The sequence below is a fragment of the Myotis davidii genome, unplaced genomic scaffold (assembly GCF_000327345.1).
Source record: "Myotis davidii unplaced genomic scaffold, ASM32734v1 scaffold815, whole genome shotgun sequence".
Lineage (NCBI taxonomy): Eukaryota > Metazoa > Chordata > Mammalia > Chiroptera > Vespertilionidae > Myotis > Myotis davidii.
Window position 1 is genome coordinate 1,299,240 of NW_006288179.1, and position 6,873 is coordinate 1,306,112.

Here is a 6,873-nt window from a genome sequence, read left to right on the forward strand (position 1 = left end):
GACAAAATGTTTTTTGTCTCTAACTTCATAATATATTAGAGCAGTGGTCGGCAAACTCATTAGTCAAAAGAGCCAAATATCAACAGTACAACGATTGAAATTTCTTTTGAGAGCCAAATTTTTTAAACAAACTATATAGGTAGGTATTAACTTAATAATTTTGCGTTGAGTACTTAGTATTAACGATATGAGTTCAATATACTAATATATTTATGGAATGCCTATTATGTGTCTAAGGCTGGAGATAATATGACATCCTTCTGGAACTTACATTCTAGTGAGGAACATCAACTTTAAATAAATAAATAGTCAAATAATTGCAGTTGTCATGAGTGCTAAGGAAGGAAATAAACAGTAAGCGAGGGAAGTTATTTAGCAAGGTTAGGCATTTAAACCCCTCTAAGCAGATAAGTTTCATTTTATAATAATAAAGCCACCAACACAAAATAATTACAATTCTTAAATTGATGACAAAAATACCTGTAGGATTTGCAGCTGGTTGGAAAAATACAGGTAACTTTATGCTTCGAGTAGGTACTTTTGTCACCTGCACGCGATTTGCAGATGCGACTAGCACTAACCACTGCACATGAGACTGCTGACTGACTGGCTCACTCAACTTGTGCATGAATCGTGCGGCTCCCCCTCGCTGCGTATCCCACGGCCCTCCTGCTCTGCGTCTCCTGTTGCCCGACGGACCAACACCCCCCACTTCCAAACCACTTCTTCAAAATAGACTCGCCCTGGCCAAAAACTGACTTCTGCACATGGGCCACGAAGTTTCAGTCACACTGTACGTGCACGCCTGCATGTGGTATTTTGTGGAAGAGCCACACTCAAGGGGCCAAAGAGCCGCATGTGGCTCATGAGCCGCGGTTTGCCAACCACTGTACTAGAGGCCCAGTGCACAAAATTTGTGCGCGGGTAGGATCCCCCACTAGCACCCACCTTGGTTGGCCTGGCCTGTAGGACTGGGGGAAGCTCCTGCGTTGAGCATCTGCCCCCTGGTGGTCAGTGAACGTCATAAAGACTAGTCATTCTGTGGTTCAGTCGATTTGCATATTAGGCTTTTATTATATAGGATAATACATCTCAGATCCAGTGTTTCCTCTCCAAGCTCACTGCCTTGATTCAGACCTTTGTCATCTTTCATTGGAATTATTGCCATAGCTACTTAACTGGTCTTCATGTATCCAGCCTTGCTCCCCTCCTATCCATTCTCCCCGCTGCCAGGATTTCTTTTGATGCCATATTTTATAATTGCAAATCTGATGTCACTATCTTGATGAAATTTTTTATTCCAGGATAGAATCAAGACTCTTTAGCATGCCTAAAAGATCCTTCATGAGCTGTCCTAGTTAGTCACTTTAGCTTTACACCTCACCACTCCCTACCTTACTCCTTGGCCCCCAGCCAGACTGAACTCCTGGCAGTTTTTCCAGTACACCATGCGCTCTCATTTCTCAGTGGCTAGGCTGTGCTCTTTGTTCTGCCTGGAATGCATTTGTGCCTGATTAACCTCTATTCATGTAGCCCCATTCATCTATTCATCCATCCATCCACCCAACCACTTACCCACCCATCTAGTATTCTTTGTAATAGCTGGGGTTCTTAGTTGCAAGCAACAGAAGAAGTTGACATTGCTGACTTAAGAAGAAAGGAATTTGTTGAAAAGCTATTGGGATGCTGACACAATTGCTGGGAAGGCTGCAAAATTAGGTTCCGACAATAAGCAAAAACAAGGAAGTCTGGGCAGCAGCTAGGATCACAGCCAAGATCACAATACAGCATGCTGAGGGAGGGGGCCATCACTGCCACCACCATTCAACACAAGGTACCTCAGTTTACACTTCCAATTCAATGGCACTGGACACTGGCACCACCCATCACTGGCATTACCAGCCCTGTTGCTCCTGGAAACCAGATGTCACTCCAGTACCTGTTATTGCCACCAGAATGGATTCTCCACCAAACCTCCTTTGCATTCCCAGAGCTCCCTCTTTGAAGCTGGGCAGATCCCTTAGGTTTACCAAGTTCAGCGTTTGTTTTTTGCAGCAGTTGCAGGCAGGGCTGGGAAGGTAAGGTGCTGACATTTTTGGCTTCTATATTGTAATTGGGATCTGCTTCTCACCAGCAATCATAAGATTACCCCAAGCAAGGGGTACTCCATAGCCGTACAAATTGTTGGCTTTTTATGCCAAGCCCTTGCAACTCCCCATCCAACTTTCTGTTGGCCTGTGTTCCAGGCAGGCCAGAAGTGCTGGAATGTCAGTGCTTCCAGGAATAAACTCCAGCCAATGCAGGAAGGGTTACCCTAGTTTCTTTTCCTCAGAGAAGGAAATAAATCTGAGGGGTTTTACACACCTGTTCAATAAATTCTCTTTATTCACTTCCTTTCCTTTCCTTTCTGACTTTCTTACACCCCTACCAACACTTCCTGGGATCACCTCTCAAACTACTGGCATTCAAATCCTGGTCTCACGATCAGCTTCTGAGCAGAACAATGATAAAGCATAGTTAACCCAGAAAAGGAGAGAATTAAGAACATGATTATGGGGATAGAGGACAGAAAGTGTTGATAAAACAATGAAAGATGATAGGATCAATGGATTGGAGGACCTAGTGAAGTCTAAGAATGCAGCAGTCAGGGTACCAGAAGTAGTGACTGGAGAGTGGGACACTTAACATTGGGATTATGCTGTTATTAAAGGTAAATTTTAGAGCATAATCGTGGGAGTGTGTAAGTGCTTGGTAGGGTGAAAGGCAAGGTCACTGCAGGTGAGGGATCAAGGAACTGAGAGGCCAAGACCAAGAGAAAATCACCTATAGAAAAGTGGTTATCTTCACCTTCTGCTGCTCCTATGGGGTTATTCTGAAGATTTAATGTTATAATCCACTCAAAGCTTCTAGTACAGACCTTGGTACATAATAAGTGCTTAATAAATATCAATGTAGGTTCATAGTGCGCATAAGATCCCAACCACACCAGTCAATATTCCCTAAGGTGTGTTACAGCTTGATCCACTGAAGAAGTACTCTTTCCTCTGGTTATGAGGCTGAAACTGCCTCTGGCCACCTACAATGCCCCACAGAGAGAAAGAAGGAATTAGGGCAACATAAGACAGAAGAGAAATATGATGGAGAGGATCCTGGCAGCGTTTGATTCCCAGAAGTCAGTTGTCTCTATAGCCAGAGCTACCGTGCCTTCTCTGTAATTATTTAGTTGGTTTCATGAGACAATAAAAATTTTGTAAAAACTTTCATTTTGATTTGCTGAAGCTAGTTGGAGCTGAGTTCCTGTCTTTTGCAACAACAATAAAAATATCTATAATAATAAAAGGGTAATATGCTAATTAGACTGGACGTCTTCTGGACGTCCTTTTGGACGTCCTTCCTGATGAAGCCGGGGCTGGTGGGAAGCCAGCGGGGTTCTGGGTGCCTGTGAGCGGCCCAGGGGGAAGCCAGCCCAGGTCCTGGGTGCCGGTGCTGGCAGCGGGGGGTAGGAAGGCCTACTCTTGCACGAACTTTCGTGCATTGGGCCTCTAGTAATAAATAATAAGGGAAGTGACCTCTTGCCTCATTTTGGTCAAAGTGATCTAATGCAAGGTTCTTAGATGGAGATCTTTTAGAGCCACAGAGAGGAAGAAGTATTGTGAACGTTACTTGATTAAGACTCCTTCCTGGCGGGCTCTCTCTGGAGCACCCCCATGCCTTTCTTCCCTCTCAGGTGTGCATCTTTACTTTTTCTCCTAAATTCTAAGGGCTCCCATGAGACTTGTAATGAGGGGAGCAGTGGGCAGTGGCAGCTCATCCCAGGTTAACCCCTTGAACCTGTCTCCAAGGCCCCGATTTCTCTGACTTTTCAGAGAGCTGCCAGCAGCCCCACCTTGGCTCGCTTCTTTCCTATAACATTTCTAGGGAGCCAAAGCAGAGCACCACCGAGGCTCTCTCCTGTTTCTTCTTCTGTCCCAGCCCTTCCTTGTTCCACTGTCCCCAGCTTTAACAAACATGCTCTGAAAGAAAAAAAAAGACTCATACCTGAGTTTGTCTCAAATCTGCCATATGCTCGCTGAGTGGGCATTATGGCTGAGGTTCTGTTGGGAAACTAATGTTGTAACAGAGTTGTCGAAGGCATCATCTGTCTCACTTCTCAGTGCCCTGCTATGATGCACATAGGACCAATTTATCTTATAACTTGTTGCCAGAAAAATACTTTATTTCTCTCAAAAAACTGACAAGGGTTTTCAAGAGAGAACTAGGTAATCTATTGTGCTTATTCACCTCGGCTATCCTGAAATTTCAGGGCCAAAGATGCAGCCTAAAATGTGGGCCCTTATCAACAGCATGTGTGAATATGTGAATTTTATATTTTCCTCCTAATTTTAATATTCTATTCTAATTACTATTCCCTCTTAAAACTCATTTTATTTTACTATTTTAAGTATTATAGAAAAATTCCTCAAATCATTTATGGAATAAAGTATAAATAAATGAGTACACATGCTAGTGTTCAATCTGATGAATACCCCTTCACCTCCTTACTGTGAAATGATGGAGTTAACATTTCCAGTGGAGATGGCAAATTCTGAAGCATCCTTTTTACTCCAAAGTATAGCAGTAATAGACGACTATAAAAAAATAACACTAAAATAGCACTACCAGTTCAAAAACAAGATAAAAATCTCCATGACCCAGAAACAACACAAACATCAAGGAGGAAACAGAGCCAAAACCATGGCATGCTGGCCTTCTGGTCTAGAGGCAGCGGTGGTAGCTAGGTGTTCAGCTTCCCCAGAGTAATGTGCTCCACATGAGAGTACGGAAGCCAAGATCACTGATGTTCCTGATCATGAAGGGAAGCTGGAAAAGAAAAGTTGTTGACGCATGTGTGTGCTTACAGGTTTTATAAAGGCAGGAGGGACATCTAGGAAGGTAGGAGACAGAAACCCAGTCCCATGACCAGAAACTGAAATAAGCTGCCCAATGAATGGCCTGATGACTGGCTCTGAAACACTCTCCTACATTATAGGACCAAAACCCCACCCACATACATAAGGCCTAGTTATATGTATAAGAACCATATAGACGAACTAGACTGACATAGTGGAATGAGGGTGGGAGAGACTAATAAGAAACAATCGTAAATCTACTAAATAAAGAAGAGAGATAGAAGAAACTCTCCTTCTCTAGGTGAGTTTACAAATTAAAATTATACAAGGCATACAAAGAAATCTAAGGCTAAGAAAGGTCATAGTGAAAATCAGTAATTAAAATACAAATTTGCTGGTACTGTTAAAACTATGCAAAATAATTTTGAATGTCCACTATAATTGAAAAATAAAAATTTAAAAATTGTCCCTAAAAATATAAAATGAAATACAAATTTGTTCCATCAGAGATAAATTTTAGAGGTTCTTCTGAAAAAATAAAGACCTAAATATAAGTATGTTACATGCTAAAATCACACCCATAAAATGAAAGACAAATAAAAAAGCAAACAGGCAGATATAAGAATATCTATATATGACAAAATTGATTTAAAAAATTTGAAATAAAAATATAGATTTTGAAATTTAAAAAATGAGGTCACTGGATACTTTTAAAGAACAAAGGAGTTGATTAAATGATAGTATCACAATTCATTCAGAATGCAGCACAAAACACATAAAAAGTTTTCATGAATAGTTGTAAAACATGGAGAATAAACTGAGAAACTGAATAATACATCTAATAAGAATTCCAAAAGAAAAGAATAGAGAGAAACAACAATTGAAGAGGTGGCAGCTGAAAATTTAACAGAATTAAGGAATGATACACAACCTTGGTTTAAAATACCAAGTAGCAGGTAATAAAATAAAACTAAATCTACACTTAAATACTTTATAGTTGCAAAATACCAAAATTAAAATCTTCAAGAATTGTTAGAGAAAAAGCTATCCCCTATAAATAAGTGACAATTAGACTAACAGCTGGTTTCTTGTTGGCAACCATACAGGCCAAAAGATAATAGATAAATATCTTCAAAATGCAAGAAATATATTTGGCAAGCTAGGATTTTATACATAGTTAAATTGTCATTCAAGAGGTGGCAAAATATAGACACCTACACATAACGCAAGAGTGTATTCTCACTAAAAGAGAATACTTTAACTGTTTTAGGAAAAAATAAAGAAGAGAAAGATGTTCTCTACTCAGACGAACCATCTAATAAGTTAATTGCTGTATTCTTTTAAAAATATGTTTGTATTGATTTTTAGAGAGAGAGCAAGGGAGAGGGAGGGAGAGATAGAAACATCGATGAGAGAAAGAAACATCAATTGATCGGCTGCCTCCTGCCTCCCCCTACTGGCGATTGTGAATCAAACCAGTGACCTTCTGGTGCATAGGACAATGCTCAATCCATTGACCCACACTGGCTGGGCTGATGCATTCTTTTAACAAATACCGTATTTGCTGGCGTATAAGACGACTGGGCGTATAAGACGACCCCCTAACATTTCCACTCAAAATACAGAGTTTGTTATATACTCGCCGTATAAGACTACCCCCTCTTCCGCACACCTTCCACACACCAAATAAAAGGTAAAACAATATCAGATTTGATTTTAACATTTTAATTTATATTCAAATGCTTATGACATGCAGGAAAACTGTCACAAGGCTGTATGTAATCAAACATATACATAAAACAGTGCAAGTTTATTACCGGTAAACATACCGGTAATTCACTAAAGAAAACACACTCTATAGACTGGTACCGTAGATGCTTCTCAGGAACACAGGCAAGCAGCCCACAACCTAGAGGGACTGTCAATGATAGAAGAAAGATAACAAATAGAGGTAGAGAGCAAGTGCCGGGCAAGTCCCTAGCAA